The sequence below is a fragment of the Psammomys obesus genome, unplaced genomic scaffold, assembly GCF_907164565.1.
Source record: "Psammomys obesus unplaced genomic scaffold, mPsaObe1.curated_primary_1811, whole genome shotgun sequence".
Lineage (NCBI taxonomy): Eukaryota > Metazoa > Chordata > Mammalia > Rodentia > Muridae > Psammomys > Psammomys obesus.
This window is the reverse complement of record NW_026596125.1, coordinates 11268415-11295613: the sequence shown is the minus strand read 5'-3', so window position 1 is coordinate 11295613 and position 27199 is coordinate 11268415.

The following is a 27199-nucleotide window of genomic DNA, read 5'->3' as shown; positions in this document are numbered from 1 at the left end:
AGTATGACCTAATGATTGTTTGAATTTCCTCTGTGTCTGTAGTTATGTCACCCTTTTCATTTCTGATTTTGTTGATTTGGATAGATTCTCTCTGCTTTTTAGTTAGTTTGGCTAAGGGTTTGTCTATCTTGTTGATTTTCTCAAAGAACCAGCTTTTTGTTTCATTGATTCTTTGAATAGATTTATTTGTTTCTAATTGATTGATTTCAGCCCTGAGTTTGATTATTTCCAGCCTTCTGCTCCTCTTGGGTGTATCTGCTTCTTTTTTTTCTAGGGTTTTCAGTTGGGCCATTAAGTTGTTTGTATGTGATGTTACAAATTTCTTCTTGCAGGCACTTAGTGCTATAAATTTTCCCCTGAGCACTGCTTTCAATGTGTCCCATAAATTTGGGTATGTTGTGCCTTTCTTTTCATTGAATTCTAGGAAGTCTTTAATTTTTTTCTTTATTTCTTCCTTAACCCAGCTGTCGTTGAGTAGCAGGTTGTTCAGTTTCCATGTGCGTGTAGGCTGTTTGTTATTTCTGTTGTTGTTGAGGTCCAGCTTAAGTCCATGGTGGTCAGATAGGATACAAGGGATTATTTCAATCTTTTTGTATCTGTTGAGGCTTGCTTTGTGACCAACTATATGGTCTATTTTGGAGAAGGTTCCATGCGATGCTGAAAAGAAGGTATACTCTTGAGTTTGGATGAAAAGATCTGTAGACGTCTATTAGGTCTATTTGATTTAGGGTCTCTGTAAGTGTTTTTATTTCCCTATTTGTTTTCTGTCTAGTTGATCTGTCCCTTGGTGAGAGTGGAGTGTTGAAGTCTCCCACTATTAGGGTTTGAGGATCAATGTGTGATTTAAGCTTTAATATTGTTTCATTTACGAATGTAGGTGCTCTAGTATTTGGGGCATAGATATTCAAAATTGTGATGTCCTCTTGGTGGATTTTTCCTTTGATGAGAATATAGTGGCCATCCTTATCTTTTTTGATTAACTTGGGTTGAAAGTCTATTTTATTAGATATTAGGATGGCTACTCCCGCTTGTTTTCTGGAACCATTTGCTTGAAAGACACTTTTCAGGCCCTTTACTCTGAGGTAGTGTCTATCTTTGTTGCATAGGTGTGTTTCTTGGATGCAACAGAATGATGGATCCTGTTTCCGCAACCATTCTGTTAGTCTGTGTCTTTTAATTGGGGAGTTGAGTCCGTTGATGTTGATAGAAACTAGTGACCAACAATTGTTACTTATTTTAGATGTAGTGTTGGTGGTGTCACTGAGTTTCATTGCTTGTCTTCTTTTGGTTTTTTGTTGTGCAGTTATCTATTTCCTCTGTTTCCTTTGATGTAGTTGTTTTCTTTGGTTTGGAGTTTCCCTTCTAGTAACTTCTGACTATGTAGATATTGTTTAACTTTGGTTTTGTCTTGGAATATCTTGAATTCTCCGTCTATGTTGATTGAAAGTTTTGCTGGGTATAGTAGTCTGGGTTGGAATCTGTGGTCCCTTAAGGACTGTATGATTTCTGTCCAGGCCCTTCTGGCTTTCATAGTTTCTGTTGAGAAATCTGGTGTGGTTCTGATAGGTCTACCTTCATATGTTACTTGGCCTTTTTCCCTTGCTGCTTTTAGAATTTTTTCTTTGTTTTGTAGGTTCAGTGTTTTGACTATGATGTGACGTGAAGAATTTCTTTTCTGGTCTAGTCTACTTGGTGTTCTGTAGGCCTCCTCTTGTATGTGTAAGGCCATCTCCTTCTTTAAGTTGGGAAAGTTTTCTTCTATAATTTTCTTGAAAATATTTTCCGGACCTTTGAGCCTGATGTCTTCTTTTTCTTCTACTCCTATTATTCTTAGGTTTTGTCTTTTCATGGTGTCCTTGATTTCTTGGATGTTTTGTGTTTGGAACTTTTCTGATTTTATTTTTTCTTTGAGAGACGTGTCAATTTCCGCAAGTGTATCTTCGGCTCCTGAGATTCTTTCTTCCATCTCTTTTATTCTGTTGGTGATGCTTACCTTTGTAGTGCCTGATCTTTTCTCTATGTTCTCCAGCTCCTGGTTTTTCTCTATTTGTGTTTTCTTTATTGATTCGAATTCTGTTTTTATGTCTTGCACCATTTCCTTCATCTGTTTGATTGTGGACTCCTGCTTTTCAATGATAGCTTCTATTTTTTTGTCCATTTCCTCTCTTTGTATCACTAATTGTGCCTCAACTTCTTTGGGTATAATTGCCTGTATTTCTATGAGAGCTTTGTTTATTTCTTCTTTATTTGCCTTCATTTGTGTGGACATTTCTTTGAGAGCTTTGTGCATTTCTTCTCTGTTTGCCTCAATTTTCGTGGTCATTTCTCTGAGTGCACGATTTGTTTCCTCTTGGTTAGTCTCGATTTCTTTGGTTATTTCTCTGAGGGCTTTGTTCATTTCATCTCTATGGGCCTCTAATAGCTGGAGAAACATAGTTTTGAGGTCGTTTTCTTGTGTATCTAGTGAATTGAAGTGTCCATTTTTTGGTGGGGTTGCTGGTGAGATCATTATGTCCTGTTTTTTGTTGGGAGTGTTCTTATGTCTGCCTCTAGCCATCTGGTTTTTTATAATCCTCACTGGTTGTTCCTCGAGATTGTAGTTTGGGCTATGATCCTCTCTTTCTGTTTTCTGGACTGTTTTTTCAGGAAGATGAGAGAGGTTCACTGCTTTGGGGGTGTGCACTGTGTTTTCAGTTTTGCCTAAGTAAAGAATGTGACGCTGGCGCTATTCGCGTGTGCTTTTAGCGGGCGCAGTGTGCATGCGTGGATTCTCTGACTATTGCAATGGCCTGCAAGCCACTATTACGCAGTTCTGACTGAGATCCAGGGATTGTTTGCCTGGATTACCCTGGTGGACCCGCAAGGCAGAGGCTTCAATGTTGGGGTTGTTATCCCAAGAATCCCTATGATGCCCACACTAGGAGTGTGGGTGGCAGGGATCTCGTCTTTTTGCTTCTGTGGAGAGGCCCTGGGTCTGGGGCAATCTCTCCCTAGAAGGCTCACTCACTCTCTTGCAGGACCAGTTGGAATGCACAGGGGTTCCCCTTGCTCACTACTCTTAGTTTTGGTCCTGCTGCAGAAGTGCACGGGTAGGCTAACAGTCAGCTCTGTGACACTATGGCCGCAGGACTCCGTGTCCACCTTTCCTGTGTGCTGCCTCTTTGTTCTTTCCCTCTGCCAGGAGGGGTTATGTTGACTGGTCCCTGGGTGGCGCGGGAAAGAGTTAGGGTGAGTGTATTCAATCCCAGATCCCGGGCCCAGATCTCTCTGCCAGAAGCAGCCTGGTGGAAGAATCTATGTTTGCTGATCCCAAGAGAGTACCGGGTAGGGTTGAGTGTCCTCAGATCCAGAGCTTGGGTTTCTCTGCTAGGGGCCGCTGGAGAGAGGGTGCTGTGTCCTTGGCAGGCTGCCTCTCTGTCCTTCCCCTCTGACCTTCTCCTCTGCTAGGGCGAGCTTATGGAGGTGCTCTCAGGGGAGTGCCAGCAGGGGTTGGGGCTTCTCAGTGGGATCCTGAGCCCTGAGCCGGCGGTGGCGGCGTTTCTCTGCCAGTGGGGGTGGGGGGGTTGCGGGTGATAGAACTTGCTGCTAGACCTTATTGCGCTGGACCCAGGAAAATCTCAGGACGCGTAGGGTGACCACACTCCCAGATCCCGAGCTGTAGTTTGTTTGCTAGGAGCGGCTGGCAGCACTGGAGTTCCGGCACTGTGAAGCCGCTGTGAGCCTCTTTATCCTTCTGCTCTGCTGCGGCAGGGTTATGGCGGCTTTTGGGGGAGTGCCCGAAAGGATTGGGTTTTCTCAGCCCCGATCTCGGGTTGGGGTACAGACAATGTGGTCTGTGGCAGATTCTGTTGGGCACCTCCTGCCTCCTCTGAAGAGGGAGTAGGGATTTTGAGCTGGGCGCGCAGCTGCGCAGCCGCTATCCGCCCCGCAGCGGGAGCTCAGTTGTGATGGCGGCAGGTACCGCCGTGGTCGGATTGACCTTCCAGGGAAAGACTAGGTGACCAGTGACCAGTCTGGCAACTTTCCTTCCCCGTGGGGTTTTTTTGCGACTGGGACTTGCAGCCTTAGGCCCCCTTGTGCCCACCAATCAGCCTGGGAAATTGATCGTGATAAGCAGGCTTGTGGCACCAGTCAGGAGACCCAAAACCCGCATTGCTGGGTTCTCTTCCGGGTTCTGGCTGGGCAGCCGAGAGTGGACCCGACCGCTTCCCACGCCGTGGGAGCCTCCCCTCACCTGGGAAACAGGATCGATCGCTGTTGTTTCAGGGGCCAGAGTTCAGTCTCCTGGTCACTGCACGGAGTGTGTTGTTCCGCTTCTCAGACATGGTGTTCTCCCGGTGCCGCCATCTTGGCCCCCAAAAATGATTGTGTATATCTTAAAACTGGGATTACAGCATATATTTTTATTGACTCATGACTGAGTTCATTTAAAATGGTGATATAGAAGTAAATTTTCTCATAGTAAATTCAGATAAGATTTAAGTTCATATTTTTTTTTTTATTTTACAGCGTTTCTGTATCTTATATAAAACTCTGTTTTAAATTTTCTATTCCCCACTTCTGTCTTCTGTCTGGGTCCTAGCTCTGTTTTTGCCTTTCAGGAACTTACCTCAGGGAAATATCTGACCTACTAATATAAAAAGAGAGAATATCTTGCCTCAAACTTAAGCAATCAACCTGAATAACTACTCCAAGAGCTTCACTTAAAGAGAGGTATAGACTAACTTTCCAGCTGTTGCAAATCTTTTCTGAAATGTGCTTCTGTAGGAAGAATTGGGGGGTAGGGAACCTAATGCTAAACATAGTTCTTCGGGAGATAAAACGGCACACTAGATGCACACTTATTCTTTTTAACTCTTTTGTTGAATATAAAAACGTCTTCATTTTCAGTGGACTTATGAGATCACTTTCATTTGCATAGTGCTTTTTTGCAATTTGAATCTTGGACAGAGCAATATATGAGGCCACACATTTTGTTTTATTTGATCACTACAGCACTGGAAAGTGGAAAAGAAAGATAATGCTCTAAAAAATAATTACAAAAAAAAAAAAACGCTCGTAGAATAAAACAAAACTAGAAAAAAAAAAAAAACTTCTGTTAATCCAAGCCTAAGTCACTGTTATCATGTTTAAAATTTAAAAGCCCTTATAGAATTTCAGTAGAATTATTATATAATTAAAGAGTCAAGGTTTGTCTCAGATTTAAAATAGCTTTAGTATTGCCTGAAGTGTCCAATATACATTAAAAGGAAGATTAGTAACACTAAATATGCTATGAGATGAAATGATTAAATATTAAAGTTTGGATTTACTTTAAATTTGAAATTAATGTGTGACAAATGGCTCAAACAATTTTCTATGTTCTTACATATGCCTCCTGCCTAGAATTTAATATATACCCACAAATACAAGAAAGAATCAACACAGATTACTCAACTTCATCTCATCAGAAAAAAAATATTATGAGATGATGGCTAGCTAAATCGAGTATGTAATTGAGTATAAAATTGCTCTCAATTATTTTCAGAAAGCATGTGAAGTACAAAAGCAGTGCACTTTGAAGATTAGATATTTGCCCAGAATGATTGAGTTATATGCTACTCTAATGCTGAAGTATTTTCTGGTTTAATATAATTACTAAATTCTAATAGTTTATAGATATTGAATAATAGTCTCTTCACATGTTACAGGTAGTGGTGTGTTTAAAACAGAGATGATCAGAGAAAGCTGGCAGCACGCTGGCCCTTTTCACTGGCCCCATTCTATCTATTATGCTCACTCCCATAAGGTTGCCGTTATAAAACCGTGGTTCTTACCAGCCCTGCTGTTCTTTCTTCTTTCACAGATAGCCCTAGCTATGCCCACTCGACTCCTTTTTCTTTCTGTTCTTGACTCTTCTAGATGCCTGTGACTGCTCTCTCTCTAATACACAATAAAATGCCTACCTCCCCAATCATGGGACAATTGTTTTGGTAATTTTTTTACTGGCGCATTGCACGTATCTGGTGCTGAGAACCTAGGAAGAGGACAAAAGGGCCCACTATTCCAGGGCTCAGCCTCTCCTGACTAACCAAACTGATGATTTGACCCTCCTAAAGTATGGATTAGTTGTTTCTGATGACTTCTGCCATCTATGATATTAGCCTCCAAATTTTAGAGTCTGTCTCTACAACTGTTTCTCCACCACCTGCTCAAAATGCCAGAAATCCTGTAGTCCAGCTTGAGCTAAGCTCTGTCTGTCATTTCTGGACATATGAACTTTCTAAAACCTAATACTATTGATTTAACAATCAATCCATAAAGCCACTGATGGTTGGGATCATGCAATATACTATTTCAGGTAAATAAATGCATTTTGCAGTATATTAATTTTTGTTTCAAGTAGCAATTGGAAGTATTTGCATACAGTCTTTCAAAGATTTGCACTATCTGATATGATAGCAGAGGGATTTAGGCTTTTTAGAAGCAGACACAATGGAGAGTTGTTACAATTAGATGTAGGACATATAGGATATTCAAAATTATATACTAAGTAAATTAAGAAATGAATGAACTTAGTGCTTTTAATATGAAAAAAGTGAGACCTCAAACAATAGATAACTTTGTCAAATATATAAATTTTATTCTCAAGAATACCAATTAAATTTGGGGTGTGAGCAACTATGGCATAAAACAGAAAAAGTGTTTAGAAATCATAAGCAATAAACACGGAAATAAGGAGGAGTATTTTAGTGTTATTGCTGCTTAATATTATTATTAGCTTCTTAGCTCTTTATGTTGTGGATCAATAGAAGACATACACAATTACAAAACTCTTCCTTCTGTGAAAAATAAAGAAATGAGTAATTATTTACTGAATAATAATCTACTGTCTTCAGCAGGTTGCACATGAATGCAAATCTTCAAGGAACCCATTATATTTGATTAGTTTTCTTTATGCGGTAATGCATCTTTGCATAAATATAAAGAAGATTTTTCTGCTGAAATCTATAAGGAAATTAGAAAAAAAAATCATGTCTTTTTGAATAAAGCCTTGTTCCTATAATCAGAATAAGAAACTAGGGATTTCTAAAATCTGAGGAATTATGTATTCATTTAGTTTTCAAAATTAGCCTTCTCTTCACTTTCCCCATTTTTACTTAACTTAAAGCTGCAATTTCTCATTGTCTGTGGTTAGATACCTTCCCTGTAGAAACACAGATCAATGAGATGTTTCTACTGGATTATAAGCACTATGAACTATTTAGATAGTATATCAGAAGGCACAGTACATTAATCAGTAGATTTTAAGTTAATGTGGAAGCAGTGTTATGGTGGGTTTAGTTGTCAACCTTATGCATCTGTGAATCTCATGGAAAGAATACCCCAGTGAGAGACTGTCTGGGTAATCTGGCCTGTGGGTGTGTTTGTAGGGTATTGTCTTAGATGCATTTACTGAGATAGAAATGCTTGCTATAGATTGTAGCACCATGGTTAGTCCTGAAGTGCATAAGCATAGGGAAAAGGCTCATGCACATTCTAGTAGTTTGGCTATGAGATAAAATTATATCATCTTGACTGTCCAGTGGGACCAAACAGTTTCTCCTTTCTATACCTACATCTACCATTCAGCCTTCACTTTTGAAAAGGAGATGTGAACGAGCAGAGTCATTATCAGTGCATATCAAAGAACGTTAATCCAGCAATATGGCTACTCTGGCAAGGGATCACATTCAAAGACCTAGGTCTGTGGAATGCAGACATACCGTTGCTAGACACCTCTATTTCCTCTGGATGGAGTACAGACACACCTTTAGTATACAACCTTAATTCCAAACAATGACTAACTGGGAGATGGACAAAGTGATGGATCAGAAAAAGATTTGACAGAATGAGTCAGAGACAGGATATGCCCAAGTCTCACAAAAATAGACAGGAAAGAGAAACTGCTAAAGAGCAGCTCAGAGAAAGTGAGTTAATGGAGACAGTGCAGTAAAGTTTGGGAATACAGAAAAATTTGGTACAGTTCATGATGTACAGTTGAGTGCAATTAAGTTCATGCAGTTCAGTTTATGGCCTTCAGAGGCAGTTTTTCCAAGCAGAACAATGCAGTCAGAAGTTTGAATCAGTCAGCTTGGGAAGAAATTGAGCCATAACAACTGAGTTGAACCAGCCAGAAAAAGTTCAGAAAGAACTAGACATGTTGATCTTTATTTTTTTAACTTTTTTTATTTTTTATTAATTACACTTTATTCATTTTGTATCCCCCCATAAGCCCCTCCCTTCTCCCCTCCCGATCCTACTCTCCTTCCCCTTTCTGCATGCATGCCCCTCCCCAAGTCCACTGATAGGGGAGGTTCTCCTCTCTTTTCTGATCTTAGTCTATCAGTTCTCATCAAAAGTGGCTGCATTGTCCTCTTCTGTGGCCTGGTAAGGTTGCTCCCCCCTCCCATCAGGGGGAGGTGATCAAAGAGCAGGCCAATCAGATTATGTCAGAGGCAGTCCCTCTTCCCATTACTATGGAACCCACCTGGACACTGACCTGCCATGGGCTACATCTGTGAAGGGGTTCTAGGTTATCTCCATGAATAGTCCTTGGTTGGAGTATGAGTCTCTGGGAAGTTCCCTGTGTTCAAATTTTCTTGTTTTGTTGCTCTCCTTGTGGAGTTCCTGTCCTCTCCAGCTCTTACTATTTCCCACTTCTTACATAAAATTCCATTCACTCTGCCTGACAGTTGGCCATCAGGCTCAACATCTGCTTTGATAGTCTGCAGGGCAGAGGCTTTCAGAGGCCCTCTGTGGCAGGTTCCTAGTTTGTTTCCTGTTTTCTTCTTCTGGCTTTCAGATGCCCTCTGTAGCAGGTTCCTAGGTTGTTTCCTGTTTTTTTCTTCTTCTGATGTCCATCCTCTTTGCCTTTCAGGTGGGGACTGAACATTTTAGTTAGGGTCCTCTCTCTTGCTTAGTTTGTTTAGATGCACAGATTTTAGTGGTTTTGTCCTATGTTGTATGTCTATATGAGTGAGTATATACCGTGTGTGTCTTTTTGCTTCTGGAACAACTCACTGAGGATGATCCTTTCCAGGTCCCACCATTTACCTGCAAATTTCATGATTTCCTTATTTTTTATTGCTGAGTAATATTCCATTATATAGCTGTACCACAATTTCTGCATCCATTCTTCAGTTGAGGACCATCTGGGTTGTTTCCAGCTTCTGGCTATTACAAATAAAGCTGCTACAAACATGGTTGAGCAAATGTCCTTTTTGTGTACTTGAGCCTCTTTTGGATATATGCCTAGGAGTGGTATGGCTGGATCTTGAGGAAGTGCTATTCCTAGTTGTCTGAGAAAGGGCCAGATTGATTTCCAGAGTGGTTGAACCAGTTTACATTCCCACCAGCAGTGGAGAAGGGTTCTCCTTTCTCCAGCATGTGTTGTCACTTGAGTTTTTGATCTTAGCCATTCTGATGGGTGTAAGGTGAAATCTCAGGGTTGTTTTGATTTGCATTTCCCTAATGGCTAATGAGGTTGAGCATTTCTTTAAGTGCTTCTCTGCCATTTGATATTCCTCTATTGAGAATTCTCTGTTTAGCATGCAGCTAAGTCTAGGAGGCTGAAAACATTCTAGGACTAGGTTAGCAGTTGGAAGCTGGAAGCTGAGGTCTTCAAGGTCTGGCTTTGCCAAAAAGTACAGAAGCTTCCAGGCCTACACCTAGGGATATTTTAGACAGAAACACTCTAAGCTCAGCCCAAGACATGTATTAGTAAAGCCTGCGTAAGGCTCTCATCTAATTCCCTCATCTGAGGAAGAAAAAACTATATTTACAAGTGAACATGATAAGTATATTGGTTTCTGTCCTTTTTAAGTCATATACTACAAAATATATAAATATATGTAAAGTGGTGAAAGTGTACACTTTCATAGAAATCATATTCCACAAAATGAATATTTCCTTCACCTTACAAAGTTTTATTGTACCAATTTAATATTCATATCCATGTACCCAGAGGCAAGCATAATTGGCTTCACTTACTTTACATCAGTTTTGTAAGTTCTTCAAATTCCTTCACACACAAATTGAGGATTTCTTTATGAACACGTTTGAGACTCTTTTTTTTTTTTATTTACCGTAGTGATTCGACATGCAAAAAGTTGTGTTTATAAAATAAGTTTATTTGTTTGTTCGTCATTGAGGCATTTGGATATTAAAGTATGTGATGATTCTTTAAAATTGAAAGCTGTCATGCACACCTTTCAAACACCATAAACTCTCATTTATCTCTACTAAACTAATAAGGGTCACAAAAAGAGTTATAATTAAATAAGTAAAAAGATGAAGAGTAATCTAAAGATGTTCTAACATTTTATATACATCCACAACATTATCACAGCCTCACTAGCTCCATGTACTCATGAACATGTGCTTTGGTCAAGTTAATTTCCTCATGTGAAATCATCTCTCTTGAATTTGGGGAGTATCATAATTGGATTTGGCATTTTATTTTTAGTCTATAAGTATTTTACAACTTCTATTCATAAGCTTTTAAAAAGGTACATGCATTATAAGAAATTTCTAATAATGTATCTTAATTTTGTATTACCTTTTTTTAAATATTTATTTTAATTGTATTGATTGTTTCGCCTGCATGCATGGACCTGTGCACCTGGTGCCGAAAGGGCCCTGGTCCCTTAGAGCTTGTGTGACAAATGAATGAAAGTCAGAAAGTGGATGCTGGGACTCTAACCCAGATTCTGCAAGAGCAGAATTGAGCCATCTCTTCAGCCTCTAAAGCTGAGGAAGTCTGTGGAAGAGAGGTAGGGAGATTGTAGGGGCAGAGGGGATGGAGGATACCAGGATAACATGGCCCACTGAATCAGCTAAGCAGGACTCATGTGGGCTCATAGAGGCTGAAGTGGAAACCACACGTCCTGCAGGATCTCTGTCAGGTGTTTGTCATGGGGAGGACTTCTAACAATAGGAACTTGTGTATCTCTTACTCTTCTACATGTTCTTGGGACTCTTTTCCCCCTATTGGGTTGCCTTGTCTATTTTTGATATGAAGGCTTTTGCCTAGTCCTACTGTATCTTCTATTGTCCTGTTTGTTTGTAGTCTCTTGGTGGCCTGCTCTTTTCTGAAGGGTAACAGTGAATCTAGGGGAGAGAGGAATAGAAGGAAACTGGGAGAAGTGGAAGGGAAACTATGGTCTGGATGTATTCTATGAGAGAAGAAACTATTTTAAATTAAAAAAAAATTTCTCACATAATATATTCTGATTAATGTCTGTTCTCCTCCAAGTTCCTCCTGACCCCCACCCCATCTAGATTCACTATCTTTATCTATCATTAGAAAACAGGCTTCTGGGGGATAACAATAGAAAGAAAGTAAAAGAAAAAAGAAAAGAAAAGAAAAGAAAAGAAAAGAAAAAAAGCAATGCTAACACATGTGATTTGGACAAAACAAACAAAGAAGGCACAAGAAACCAAAACCCACTCATTCATACACTGAGGAATCTCACAAAAATACTAAGCTGGAAGCCTTAACAGATGCACAAAGGACCTCATGAGACACTTGCAGGCTGTTCATGCTGCCTCGGTCTCTGTGAGTTCAAACATGAATTGATACTGTTGCTTTAGAGGGATCTGTTGATTTGGTGTTCTTCCTTACTCGTTGGCTTTTACAATTTTTCTGACTTCACTTTCAAGGTGTTCACTGAACTCCAGGGGTCAGGGTGTTTACAGTGTTCCAAGATCTCCCGAACTTTATGTAATTTTTGGCTGTGGGTGATTGTATTTTTTTTTTCCAGGAGGCTGCAGGAGGGAGCTTTCTTTTGGATGGTTAAATAAGGCACCAATCTATGACTACCGCAGAATATCATTAGGAGTCACAGTAATTGCTGTGATTTGTTGTCTTGTTTTGTTTCTAGAACAGTAGTATTTGGTTTTACTTAGTTGTCTGGGCTATTCAGGCTCAGGTTCTTGGTGACCTGAGAAGTATCCAGTGGGGTTCCATCAAGCGGACTGGGCCTTGAGATATCTATTGGTTGGTTACTCATAAAAGCTCTGTCATACCATTGCAGGAGCATATCTTGCAGGCAGGAAATCATTGCAAATCAAAGCCTTTTGTGGCTTGGTGGAGTTTATATTTTACTTTTGGTAGTGTGCCTGGTACCTTCTGGAACCAAAGATACTAGAACATAGTGGTGAAAGCCCTAGGTTTTTGGAAATAAATGGTGTCATGCTAAATATATTTATTATTGGTCCCATGATTATCATGGCAGTATTATTTAACCTGCTATCATAATAAAAAAAAACACAGACACCTGTTATATTTCATAATTGCCTTATTTATTATGGGCTGGGTATATAGTTGCAACTTTCTTATTTAAATAATCTCACTATCCACCTCCCAGTCCCCATCCAATGTCATCTGCCTTAACCGTTCTTATCTGGGCTACCTTCTACCCCTAAACTTATAAATACTTGCTTATCCTTCATCTGGATAAATCCTTTCCACACTGCTTTTGGAGTCCTTTATCCCAACCAATGTGGTTCCTTTTCCAAGCTAAGCCATACTGATTTCCTCCTTTCTCCTCTTTTTTCATCTCTCTTTAAATCCTGTCAGCTGGTTTCTGCTCTGCCTCTTGACCTATGGTCAACTTTGTTAAATCCTATGTACAGAAATCTCTTGGATAAAAGGTGTGTGCTAGAGTTGTGAACCATATCATAATCACCTGTTTACAAACAAACAAACAAAACAGAAAGTTCTTAGATTAAAGGTGTGGGCTAGGACTCAACCACAACAAGAAACAGTGTTTTCCGTTCATAATTTGGGGTTCACAAAGGGATCAAATGTCCTGCAACATTAGGTAGGTGACAGTGTGGTTTGCTGCCAGCCTGTGAAGAGCAACCTTTAGCCTTGGCAATAGACTGGGGTGTTTGTTCCTGCGGGATGGGGATGCCTTTGTTCAACACCTCAATTAGATGTAACCATTGCTGGCACTGGAGGTTCTTTTTGGAGACAAGAGATGTCTAGTTCACTCTTCTTCGTTATTTGGTGCTCACATTTAGATCACATTGATATATGTATATTATTTTAAGAAGCTGCTAATGTATTGGGTTTCCATACAACCTCTTAAATGGATCTTAATGTTAGCAGTCTTTCCTTGTATCACCTTTCTTGTCCCCCTGTACTTCTTCTGTCCTATTAAGGCTTCTCTCTATCTATCCTGTTGTAGTTTATTTCCTTTTCCTAGGGAGAACTATCTGTCTGCCCTAGTACCCTACTCTACACCTAACCTCTAATTTCTAGGGATTGTAGTTTGGTTATTACTGATTTAACAGCTAGTACCTACATCTAAGCAAATTAACCTTCGTGGCTATTCTGGCTTACCTCATTCAGGATATATATAGTTTTTCTATTTCTCCCCATTTGCCTGTGAATTTCGGGATGTTATTTATTTATTTGTTTATTTGTTTGTTTTCACTTTACATCCCAGCCACACTAACCTTACTCCTCAGTAAAGGAGAGCCCCTGCCACACACAAACCAACCCACCCAAGTTCATCAAGTTGTATCAGGACTGAGCACATCCTCGTCTTCTGTTGCCAGGAATGGCAGCCCTGTCAGAGAGAAATGATCAAAAAGCAGGCAACAAAGTTCATGTCAGAAACACTCCTTGATCTCCTTACTAGGGGGCCCAAATGAAGCCAAAGCTGCCCATCAGCCTCATCTGTGCAGAAGCCTAGGTCCAGTCCATGCATTGTCCTTGGTTAGTGCTTCAGTCTCTATAAGCCCTCCTGGGCCCTGGATAGTTTGCTCTGTTGGTCTTCTTGTGGAGCTTCTTTCCCCTCCCTTCTGCCCAGTGTTTGGCTGTGAGTCTCAGCATCTGCTTCAATTGCTGCCGGGTGTAGCCTCTCAGGGGACAGTTATGCTAGGCTCCTATCTACAAGCATAGCAGAGTATCATTAATAGTGTCAGAAGGTGGTTATCTCCCATGGGGTGGGTCTTGAGTGGGGCCAGTCATTGGTTGGATATTTCCTCAATCTCTGTTTTTTTTTAATTTATTATTATTATTTTTTTATCTTTGCACATTTTGTAAGTAGCATAAATTTTGAGTCGAAGTTTTTGTGGATGGGTTGATATTTCCCTCCTTCCATTAGGAGTCCTGTCTAGTTAGAGGGTGTACTCTACACGAATGGTATACACTTACTTATAAGAGGTTTTTAGCCATATAGTACAGACTAAACATGATAAAATTCACAGACCCAAAGACAGTAAGTAACAAGGAAGACCCAAGCAAGGATGCTTAAATCTCACTCAAGAGGAGAAATAGAGTAGACTATAGCAGAAGTGGCAGAACAGAAGGAAGTGGGCAGGAGAGAGAGTGACAAGAAAATGGAGGCTAGAAATCAGACCTGGATAGAGAGAAGGCCAGATGACTGAGGCTGGCAGAGAGAAGAAAAAATGTGAGTGGGGTCATATCTGTGATAAGCTGGAGAGCAAAAACAGGGTAAGTTCCTCAGAAGACATAGGGGTGAATGTAGCTATAAATTCTAGTTGGAGGGGTCATGAAGACCATTCAATGGCTGAGTGATGCTCTGTTGTACAACTATACCACATTTTCTTTATCCATTCTGTTGAATGACATCGAGGTTGTTTCCAATTTGTAGATATTATGAATGGAGCAGCAATGAACATGGTTGATCAAGTGTTTCTTTTGTAAGAAGAATCACCCTTTGGGATAATCCCAATAGTGCTTAAGGTGTCTCATAATTCTAGCGTTGATATCTGGTCTTGTCTTTGTTGGGTGTGTGTTTTGGGCCTTAGTTTCTGTTTCCTTCTCTGGTTTTTAGAAAAATGTAGTGGCTGTGTTTTCTGATAGGCAATTGGGGGTTCCTGATTGATAGTTGTGGCTGCTGGAGGCTTCTGGTAAATGTGTCTCTAGGTAAATCTAAGGAATGGGATAAGGTAAAAAAAAAAAAAAAAGTGTTGTGGTGTCAACAGGAGGAAGGGGAGCAGGGGATTCCACCAGGATTTGCTTAGTGCCCTGAAAATGGGGGCAGAGAGTGGGGAGATGTTTTAACATGTTTGCTACAAAGCTCCAAAGGAAACTAAGACACTGACTTTGGAGAAATGGAGGGAAAGGTGAAGATCTGCAAAACTATCTACTTTGAGGCCAGAGTGGCCAGACTCCCCAAGGAGTACCTAGTGGAGCTGGAGGCTGGGATACTGAGATGTTGGGGGAAGGGAAGTTAGGAGGGGATTTTCCCTGTGATCCAGAGAGGGGAGGGACAGCAGCAGTAGTCTGCTCCATTGCTAAGGATGAGTCTCAGAGATTGGTCTTGTTGAAGGTCTGTAGCTAACTAACTAGCTCCCTGGTAGAGTCACCTGAGTCTATTGTTTTAATTGATTAAGTTATTTATTTACTTTACAGATCACAGCTTCCCCTCCCTCCTTTACTCCCAGTCTTTTCCTCTCAACTCCCTTTTCCCCATCCACCTGTTCTTTCCTTCTCCTCAGAAAAGAAGAGGCGTCCAATGGTTATCAACCAGCCTTGGTACATCAAGTTGCAGTAAGATTAAGTGTGTCTTCTATTGAGGGTAGAGAAGGCAGTCCAGTTAAGGGAAAGGGTAGTCGGAGATAGCCCCTGTGCCTGTGTTAGGACTCAGACATGAAGATTCAGCTGTACAACTATTGCATGTGTGCAGAGGGCCTAGGTCTGTCCCATGCAGGATCTCTGATTGGCAGTTCAGTCTCTATGAGCCTTTATGGACCCAGTTATTTGTTTCTGTAGGTTTTCTTGTGGTGTCCTTTGAAAAATATGAACAGGTATGTTGTGTAATGTAGTCTTTCTTACAATGATCTCATATTTATTATTATTATCTCTCTAATCAATCTATCATCTGTCTACCTATCTATCATCTATTTATCATGTATTTGTAAGCATGTTTTCATAATACACCCTTCACTGGTCTGGAGCTCACTATGTAGATCATGTTGGCCTGGAATTCACAGAGATCTACCTGTTCTGCCTCCTAAGTGCTGGCATTAACAAGTACCCTCACACACACTTATCAATATTCTTTATTGGAGTGGATATTGTGTGTTTAGACATTATTTTCGAGGTAGTGATCTCTGCCCTAAGACACAGTGCTTTACCCTAGCATTTCTAGCCCCTGAACCAACTGTGTGCTCTATTTGCCATGGACATCTCCATTATTCCATCAGTAAAATTTCTCCAAGAGTTGCATAGACTTTAATGTCATTAACCAGGTTTCAGTCTCTGTCAAAATTTCTGCTCGAAATCACAGTTTTGTGTTTCTATAGTAGGTTAATACCTAGGTTAGTATCATCAGGAATGCAGCAGAGTTTATAAAAACTAAAAATTGAGTTATCCACTCTTATTTTATTTTTATAATATCAATATTTAATGACTCTTGGATAATATTTACTTTTCATAAGCCTTCTGAAAGCAGTGTATGCTTACTTTTAACGGAAACACAGACCATACTGCCCAACATGGAAATGCCTGTCCAGAAACATTTTTCATTAAATGAATGTTTTATTATTTTACTGAAGGTTTGTATTTATTCTTTTGCTGAATTTAAAAATATACTCTAGGCAGTGGAAGACATGGTAATTTGCTAGTATTTTGTCTATCTATTCTCTAATATTAAATAATGGTTTTTTAATACTTTTGAAATCATAGAATTATAAACCTAACTGTGTAACATAAAAAGTTCTTATCTTGAGTTTGTCTTCAGTCTAATTCCTTCTGTAGCCACTTTTTCTTATTTAATCTCTATTTTAAGCAAAAGAACTGTGCCATAAATTCTACAAATTAATTTTGAGATATTTAAGACATATTGAGATATTTAAGACATATCTGTTTTCTGTATTAAATTTAGATGCTAAAGATGTATATACAAAAGGGCTTATGTCTGTAAGTTCCAAGAGAACACAAAACTGAAACCTGACAGGATTCATTACAGCAACACATGTGATTCATACATAAACAAGTTATGCCATTAGAGGTTTCTCTTCAGGTGTGTGATGAATTGTCAAAGACTAATAAAGGGGAAGCTTAGTAGATTTTCCTATTGGCTTTGATCATTTATAAACTTTGTAGCTTGAGCAAGGTATTCTGAGTATGATTTTCTACATCAGGTGATTGTGCAAATAATACTAAATTAGAGGGATTTCCAGCCATAAGAATTAATAGAATACAAAGGAAATATTCAAGCAGTGTTTCTAACTTGAAGTAAACATCTCATTTCATTTTTATTCTTTTCACTAGTCTTTTTTTGGACTGTTCATGGGATTGTGCAGGAGATATGAAGAGCCTCAGAGGAAGTTTCATAAATAAAGTTAATGTGGATTTGCAAGTGGCAGCAGCAGCAAAATGATCCATGTGCCAATAACTTGAGTTGAATTTTACATAATTTCTCTCAAAGTTTACTGTTGGCTAATTTACAAAAAAATTCTTGAACAGAGAAGATTAAAATAAAATCTTTGAAATATGGAAAATAATTATTGCTAGCTTTTATTGTAGTGCCATATGTTGTCACAATGTGAGATAATTATAACTAGTCATGAGGGAAATTTTGTACAATTATGCTTAATTAGTTTTAAAGGATACTGTCTATTTCATAGTTTATCTCCGAATAACACTGGGACAGAGATGTTTATCTGGGATGTACCTGTCCTTATTTTTTCCACTCTTTATAAATAGTGACAAGCTAAGATTGCTCCTAATCTTATGACATGTAATATTTTAGTAGCGAATGTCTGTCAAATGCTAATAAAACTGAACCTCAATACCATAAGCAAGATAAAATTAGAACTGTTAATGAAGGCAGAAAGCTCACCAGTACGTGTTATAGCTTGTATTAGAAGGCCTGTCATGGTGAAATGTTTGTTAATGAATAAATAGTGTTTTTAATGCCTTCTGTTTCCAATTTAAAAACATCAACAAAAACAGTGGAGGTAACAAAGAACAGAAGGTTCTCTCATTCTGTTTAATAGTTACAAAAGCATTAACATACAGAAATTTGAAAATAACCTATTATGAACACTTATCAATAGTTCTTACTGTCAAGTTAATTAATAATTGAGGGATACTTTCACAAGAGAAAACAATAATGAAATTGAATAGAAACCACCTGCACTCTGAGGTCAGTGGAAACCAACTGTGTGCAGCTGAAGATTGACTTGCATGCTTGGAGGCTGTTAGCACAAGACCCAGTCAAAAGGAGATCAGCCTTGTTTCCATTAATCTGAGGGCAGATCTCTTCTCAGACCATCTGCTATTAATAGTGAAACATTTAGTATTCCATGTTTCCCAACAATGTGTGTATCATAAATTGAACATACACACACACACACACACACACACACACACACACACACACACACATATATGTACACATCAAAAGTTAATAAACAGAGAGAACAATTATGGTTATATAAACGCTTTAGAGGATAAAAGCAAACGGGAAGTGTTCTAATTATAATCTCAATATATAAAATAAATAATAAAATTATTCTTTCATATAGAAATTCATAGCAATGTTTATCACTTGAATTGCCAAGTCTGTCTGAAATTAGCAGTCATAGGAGCTGGAAGGTTAATCAATTCCAAGCTCTGAAACTATTTCTACAATTTTTTTAATTAAATTTTTATTTTTTTAATACTAGTTACAGTTTATTAACTTTGTATCCCAGCTGTATCCCACTCCCTCATTCCCTCCCAACCTCACCCTCCCTCATCTCCTCCCTACCCTTTTCCAAGTCCCCTGATAGGGAAGGACCTCCTCTCATTTAATCTAACCATAGCTTATCAGGTATCTTCAGTACTAGCTGCAAAGTCCTCCTCTGTGGCCTAGCAGGGATTCTCCTCCCTCGAGGTTGGGGAGGTCAAAGAGCCAGCCATTGAGTTCATGTCAGAAATAATCTCTTTTCCCCTTACTAGGATACCCACTTGGATACCGAGCAACCATGGGCTACATCTGAGCAGGGGTTCTAGGTTATATCTACACATGGTCCTTGGTTGGAGATACAGTCTCACAAAAGACCCCTGTGCCCAGATATATTTGGTCCTTGTGGAGCTCCTGTCTTCTCCAGGTCATACTAACCCCCCCTTCTTTCATATGATTTCCTGCACTCTGCCGAAGGTTTGATTATGAATCTCAGTATCTGCTTTGATACTAGGCTGGGTAGAAACTTTCAGAGGCCGTCAGTGGTAGGCTCCTGTCCTGTTACTTGTTTTCTCCAATGTCCTTGGCCATCAAAGAGATGCAAATCAAAACAACCCTGAGATTTCACCTTATGCCCATCAGAATGGCTAAGATCAAAAACTCAAGTGACAACACATGTTGAAAAGGTTGTGGAGAAAGGGGAACCCTCCTCCATTGCTGGTGGGAATGTAAAGTTGTACAACCACTTTGGAAATCAATCTGGCGCTTTCTCAGACAATTAAAAATAGTGCTTCCTCAAGATCCAGCTATACCACTCCTAGGCATATATTCAAAAGATGTTAAAGTACACAACAAGGACATTTGTTCAACCATGTTTGTAGCAGCTTTATTTGTAATAGCCAGAACCTGGAAACAACCCAGATATCCCTCAATGGAGGAATGGATACAGAAATTGTGGTACTTTTACACAATGGAATACTACTCAGCAATGAAAAACAAGGAAATCATGAACTTTGGAGGCAAATGGTGGGATCTATAAAAGATCGTTTTGATTGAGGTATCCCAGAAAAAAAAAGACACACATGGTATATATTCACTTATAAGTGGGTATTAGACCTATAAGATAGGATAAACATACTGAAATCTGTACACCTAAAGAAGATAAAGAGGATCCTGGGTAAGATGATCAACCCTATTTCTATAATCTTAATGCCAAACTTGGGGAATGAGAAATGGGCTTTCATTCTTAGCAAACCCTCAACATAACCAGCCTCCTTTCCATACCAATGGTAGGTTGCAGTGCTATTTCAAAAACATAGCTCCTGGGCCAGTGGGATGACTCAGCAGGTAAACGCACATGCTCCCAAGCTGGACAAACTGACTTTGTTCCCCAGGACTCATTTGATAGAAGTAGAGAACCAAGTCCTGCAAGTTTCCTTTGAACTCCATGTGAGCCAAGGAACGTGTGCATCACACCCACACCTATAACAACACATACATACATATATACATACATACATACATACATACATATATACAATAAGAAAAAGTAAAGGAATAGATTGGAAAATGTAAAATCAAATTCCTTGTTTCTGGCTCTCTGTAATTTACCTTCATAACTCTCTTGGCTGATCAACAGATAGTATTTCCATTGTAGTAAATCCTTCTTTCTTTTTCCTTCTACTTATCTTCCTCCCTTCTGTATGATTCTCTTTTATTCAAGAGCTTTTTCTTTCTTGTAGCTTTCAGTACTCTTTCTTATTTAGTTCATTTAATGATGTAAGAAGTTCATTATATGTTCTTGCCTGTTTCATTAACCAACAGCCTGTGAGCATCCTGGTAGTTATATCTTTGTTAGTATTTTAAATCTTATAAAATTAGAGCCAGTAGGTAGGATTACAAATTTATTTTAATTTCAAATTTACCTAAACACTAATGATGAAAAATACTAGTGTGTATTTTGTTGAACAAGTGAGTAAACGATAAATGTCAGGTAAAAACATGTTTAAATAAAAGAAGGTAGGACTGGTACACACGGATTGTGCATCATGTCTTTGAGAATGAATTATCTTTTTTTAATTTTTTAATTTTTTATTTTTATTAATTACAGTTTATTCACTTTGTATCCCCCATAAGCCTCTCCCTCCTCCCCTCCAAGCCCCACCCTCCCTCCCCCTTCTTCTAGCTTGCCCCTCCCGAGTCCACTGATAGGGGAGGTCCTCCTCTCCTTCCTTCTGATCTTAGTCTATCAGATCCCATAAGTAATGGCTGCATTGTCATTTTCTGTGGCCTGGTAGGGCTGCTCCCTGCTCAGGGGGAGGTGATCAAAGAACAGGCCTATCAGATTATGTCAGAGGCAGTCCCTCTTCTCATTACTATGGAACCCACTTGGATATTACGCTGTCATGGACTACATCTGTGCAGGGGTTCTAGATTATCTCCATGCGTGTTCCTTGGTTGGAATAGGAGTCACTGGGGAGACCCCTTTGTTCGAATTTTCTAGTTCTGTTGCTCTCCTTGTGGGGTTCCTGTCCTCTCCAGATCTTACTATTTCCCACTTCTTACTTAAGATTCCATGCACTTTGCCCATCAGTTGGCCTTAAGTCTCAGTGTCTGCTTTGATAGTCGGTAGGGCAGAGCCTTTCAGAGGCCCTCTGTGGCAGGTTCCTAGGTTGTTTCTTGTTTTCTTCTTCTTCTGATGTCTATCCTCTTTGCCTTTCAGGATGGGGATTGAGCATTTTAGTCAGGGTCTGCTCTCTTGATTAGTTTCTTTGGATGTTCAGGGTTTTAGTAGATTTATCCTATGTTATATGTCTATATGAGTGAGTATATACTGTGTGTGTCTTTCTATTTCTGGGACAGCTCACTCAGGATGACCTTTCCAGGTCCCACCATTTACCTGCAAATTTCATGATTTCCTTATTTTTCATTGCAGAGTAATACTCCATTGTGTAGATGTACCACAATTTCTGCATCCATTCTTAAGTTGAGAGGCATCTGGGCTGTTTCCAGCTTCTGGCTATTACAAATAAAGCTGCTACAAACATGATTGAGCAAATGTCCTTACTGTGTACTTGAGCCTCTTTTGGATATATGCATAGGAGTGGTATGGCGGGATCTTGAGGAAGTGCTATTCCTAGTTGTCTGAGAAAACGTCAGATTGATTTCCAGAGTGGTTGTACAAGTTTACATTCCAACCAGCAGTGGAGAAGGGTTCCCCTTTCTCCACAGCCTCTCCAGCATGTGTTGTCACTTGAGTTTTTCATCTTGGCCATTCTGATGGGTGTAAGGTGAAATCTTAGGGTCGTTTTGATTTGCATTTCCCTCATGACTAATAGGATAAACCTACTATATAGAATGTATTGGAACAAAATCATTTCTTCTTGTGTTTAGCTAGTAAAAATGATTGATGTAATGCTTGGGTAGAGTCACACCAAGGTACTTGATGTTATTAGTGGCTATTGTGAAGGGTGTAGTTTCTCTGATTTCTTTCTCAGCCCTTTTGTCTTTTGTATACAAGAGTGCTACTGACTTATTTTTTGAGTTAATTTTGTATTCAGCCACTTTGCTGATGGTGTTTATCAGCTGAAGGAGTTCTCTGGTTGAATTTTTGGGTTCACTCATGTACACTGAGTGTCATCATATTATCTGCAAATAGTGAAACTTTCACTTCTTCCTTTCAGATTTCTATCCCGTTGATTTCCTTTAGACCTATAACATAAGATAAACATACTAAAATCAGTACACCTAAAGAAGCTAAGCAAGAAGGAGAACCCTGGGTAAGATGATCAATCCTCATTTAGAAAGGCAAACAGGATGGACATAAAAGAGGGGGGGGGAAACAGGGAATAGGACAGGAGCCTGCCACAGAGGGCCTCTGAAAGATTCTACCCAGCAGGGTATCAAAGCAGATGCTGAGACTCATAGCCAAACTTTGGGCAGAGTGCAGGAAATCTTATGAAAGAAGGGGGAGATAGAAAGATGAAGAAGAGACAGGAGCTCCACAAGGAGAGCAACAGAACCAAAAAAATCTGGGCCCAGGGGTCTTTTCTGAGACTGAAACTCCAACCAAGGACCATGCATGGAGATAATCTAGAACCCTTGCACAGATGTAGCCCATGGCAGCTCAGTATCCAAGTGGGTTTCCTAGTAAGGAAAACATGGGCTGTCTCTGAGATGAATTCAGTGGCTGGCTCTTTGATCACCTTTCCCTGAGGGGGGAACAGCCTTAACAGGCCACAGAGGAAGGCAATGCAGTCCTGATGAGACCTGATAAGCTAGAGTCAGATGGAAGCAGAGGAGCATGACCCCTATCAGTGACCTGGGGGACAGGCAAGGAAGAAGAAGAGGGAAGTATGGTGGGTTTGGTAGGACATGAGAGAGGGGGCTACAGCTGGGATACAAAGTGAATAAATTATAATTAATAAAAAATAAATTAATTTTTAAAAAGAAAAAAATTATGTAATGCTGCCCTTCCCTTGCTTCACACCTGGTTAAATCGTTGTTACCTGGTTGTTTTTCTTATAAAAGGCCTTAGAAACAGACAAACCAAAGGGAGAGAGGATGCAGGAGGAAGGGTGGGTTAGGGAGGAGAGGTGGGAGGGGCCTATGACTGAGATGCCAACTAAATTAATTAATAAAAAAGAAAAAAGAAAAGAAAAGAAACAGAAAAGCATCACAGTCTGACTTCTAAGCCGAGACTGTGTCCCTGACTGGTCAGTCTCTGATCAGTGTTCAGTAAACTTCCATCAACCTGAGCCTGGATCCCTGTGGTTACTGTGCAGCTGTTGCTGAACCCTAACACTTTGATCCTTTCACTTATTTTAAGCTCTTTCCAAATTCTGGCTATATTTTAGAATGTTTATAAGGCATCTAATTAGCAAATTTTGTAAGGTATTCAAATATTCAGAGTAAAAGAGTTTATTTTCTGTAAGTCCATTTCTTGAACAGTATTTTAGAGGCATTCTCATAACTATACTCTGAAACCTGCAATGAGAGTTTTTGTTTCTTTAAAAATTCAGTTATGCTATGTGACTATGTTTTTGTTTTAATCTCAGGTGTGGGATATGGGGCTGCTTCAGATTATCCACAGAAGCTAACTCTAATGTGTCTCATGGTCTGATGGGGTGTGATTTGTGCCAGTTGCAGATAATTCATTTCTGGGAACTCTTCAGAGGGTATAAATGGGAGATCCTCAAGAGGGCCTGTCACTACTACTTTTCTTGCCCCCCCAACCCTTCCCCTCATGACCTATGCTGGCTCTTCCTGCTGTGGCTTTTGCTGGTTTGCTGGATAGCCTGAGGACCAAAGATAGGAATTGCCCAGAATAGTGCACAGCTTAATCAGCAGGAAGTCCTCTAAAGAGTCTTTGCTCCTTTGCCCTCTCAACTTCTGTCTCTCCTACTTGGTGTTGGAAGGGATGGGGTGGAGAAGGATAGAAGATATAAGAACCCCAAAAAAGTAGCATAAAAAAAGTATACCAACAAAAACATTTAATAGTTTTCTAATGTTTCTTTTTAAAGGTATATTTATTATTATTACTATTTACAATTAATTCACATTGTATCCCAATTCCCTCATCTCCCAGTCTCACCATACCTCCTCCTCCCCATCCCTCTTCCCTAGTCTATTGATAGGGAAAGTCCTCCTATTCCTTCTGAGTCCTTTTATATCTCCTATCTTCCTTAAGACTCCCTGAGCTCTGTCCAAAACTTGACTGTGAATCTTTGCATCTTCTTTGATCCCCTGCTGGTTGGAGTCTTTTAGAGGATATCTGTGGTAGGCTCCATTCCTTTTATCTCTCTTCTACCACTTCCAGTATCTCTCCTTCTGAATGAGAATCATCTTCCCTAAGCTCTTCCTTTTCATTTAGCTTCCTTAGGTCTGCAGATTTTAGTATGCTTATCCTATATAATATGGCTAATATCCTCTTATAAGTGAATAGCTACCATTTATGTCTCTCTGTTTTTGGGATACCACACTTAGGGTAATCTTTTCTAGTTCCATCCATTTGCTTGCCAATGTCATTATTTCCTTGTTTTTAATAACTGAGTAGTATTCCATTGTTTAAATGTACCACAATTTCTGTATCCAATTTTTTGGTTGAGGGATATCTAGGTTGTTTCCAGATTCTGGCTATTACAAATAAAACTGCTATGAATACAGTTGCGCAAATGTCCTTGTTGTCTGGTTGAGCTTCTTTCAGATATATGCCTAGGAGTGGTATAGCTAGATCTTGAGATAGCACTATTCCAAGTTTTCTAAGAAAGCGCCATATTGATTTCCAAAGTGGTTGTACAATTTTACATTCCCATCAGCAACAGAGGAGGGTTCCCCTTTCTCCACATCCTCTCCAGCATCTGTTGTCCTTTGAGTTTTTGATCTATTCTGATGGGTGTGAGATCCAACTCTCTACACAATGAGAGTTGGATCAAGGAGGAAATAAATAAATTAAAGGCTTCCAAAAATTCCATGAAAATGAAGGCTCAGCTTACTGAAACTTATGGGATGCAATGAAAGCAGAGCTAAGAGGAAAGTTCATAGCACTAAGTACATTCATAAAGAAATTTGAGACATCTTATATAAGCAACTTAATGGCACACATGAAAGCACTAGGGAAAAAAAGAAGAAGAGGAAGCAGATACACCCAAGATGGGTAGAGAGCTGGAGGTGATCAATAAATTAGAAACAAAGAGTACAATTTAAAGAATCAATGAAACCAAGAGCTGGTTCTTTTATGAAATCAACAAGATAGACAAAATCTTAGCCTAACTAATTAAAAGGCAGAGACACTATCCAAATCAACAAAATCAGAAATGAAAAGAAGGGCATAACGATAGATACTAATGAAATCCAAAGAATCATTAGATTCTACTTCAAAAGCCTATATGCCAAAAAAATTGAAAATATAAATGAAAATAAACAGTTTTCTTCATAGATTACATTTACCAAAACTGAATCAAGATCGGGTAAATAAATTAAACAGGCATATATCCCCTAAGGAAATAGAAGCTGTCACCAAAAGTTTCCCATCCAAAAACAGCCCAGGGCCAGACAGTTTCTAATGTTTCTTATTAAAGGGTTACAGCATTAGGAAGGTTGAGAATCACTGCTCAGTAGTTATGACCATTCATCTTTTCCTTCGTTTGTTGCAGATACTTTAACTTGATTGCTTTTATTTTTCTGGTTTCTATTTTTAATTTTTGTCAAATGTATTTTATTTCCTTCCATATGTTTAGTTGTCTCAAATATGCTTACTTTAGTGTTCTTCAGATCCAATATTAAAACATTAACTTGGGATGTTTTTGTTTTAAAATGAACATTTTTTAAGAGGTTTTCAATAAGAGTTAATGAAGTTACTTCTTCCAAATTTCTCCAAATTTTTACTAGTGTGGTCCTTTGTATTTCCCAAGTTTTTTTTTTTTTTTTCAATTTGGAAAGTTAAGAACATGATACAACACTGATATCTGACTAGAATAAATGCAGTTATGATAAATACAGTTACAATAAATGCAGTTATTTTATATTCCAGTATAATGTCTTTTCTTGGTAAACTGATCTGTACTTGAAAGTAATGTGTTATGAGAAAGGTGATTGATGATGTTCCTCAAATCTGTACATTGGTTTTCCTTCTGCTTACTATTTCTATCAGTTGAGAGGTATGGTTGGAATATCTAACTTCTTCAATTTATCTGTACTTTTTAGTTTGTAGTTATATTTATTATGCAATTATTTGATTTATATATTATATGCTTATCATTCCTATGTCTTCTTAATTCATTTATTATTTTATAATTTGAAAATATGTTTTGATATTTCTGCTATTGCCCTTTGTATCGCCCATTCTTGTTTGCCTGGTCGCATTGCAGTCATGTGAAAGCCCTTATCTGCTGCGTTGTGTGTTGCATCTCTTTACTTAGCCTTTTTACTTCAGTATATCTACTCTGGATTCAGTTTACATTCAAAAGCAGTGTTTACATATCCATCCCTTCTAAACTGAGCACATTGCCCTCAACTCGAAAGCACATCTCTCTTGTATAGGGAATATGGCTAGGATTATATGAATTTTATCCACACTGAGATCTCTGGATCTGAATATTTTAGTCATTTCAGGTTGGTGGTATTATTTTAATTATTAAAATATGCCTAACATTTTGCTGTGTTTTTACATATCTCATTCTGCCTTTGTTTTTCTTCCAGTCTTCCAATTTACCCTTCTGTAAAGTTCAACAATTGGTTCTACTCTAACATTTTAATTAATCAACTCATTTGATAGCTGTAACAATGATGTGTGAAGTTTACTTATTGTCTCAGAAACCTTAAGACTTATAATCTGAACCAATATTTATTACAACCACAGAAATTAATACAGATTTATCTGTTCTGATATTATATAAAGTCAAACTCTGACAGATTATATGCATTATTCTACATTTTTCATATTTATGTATATGTTCATATAATGAATTTGCCTATTAATTATAAGCCTCACAATTCACTATTATCATTATTATTTTAAATGGTAA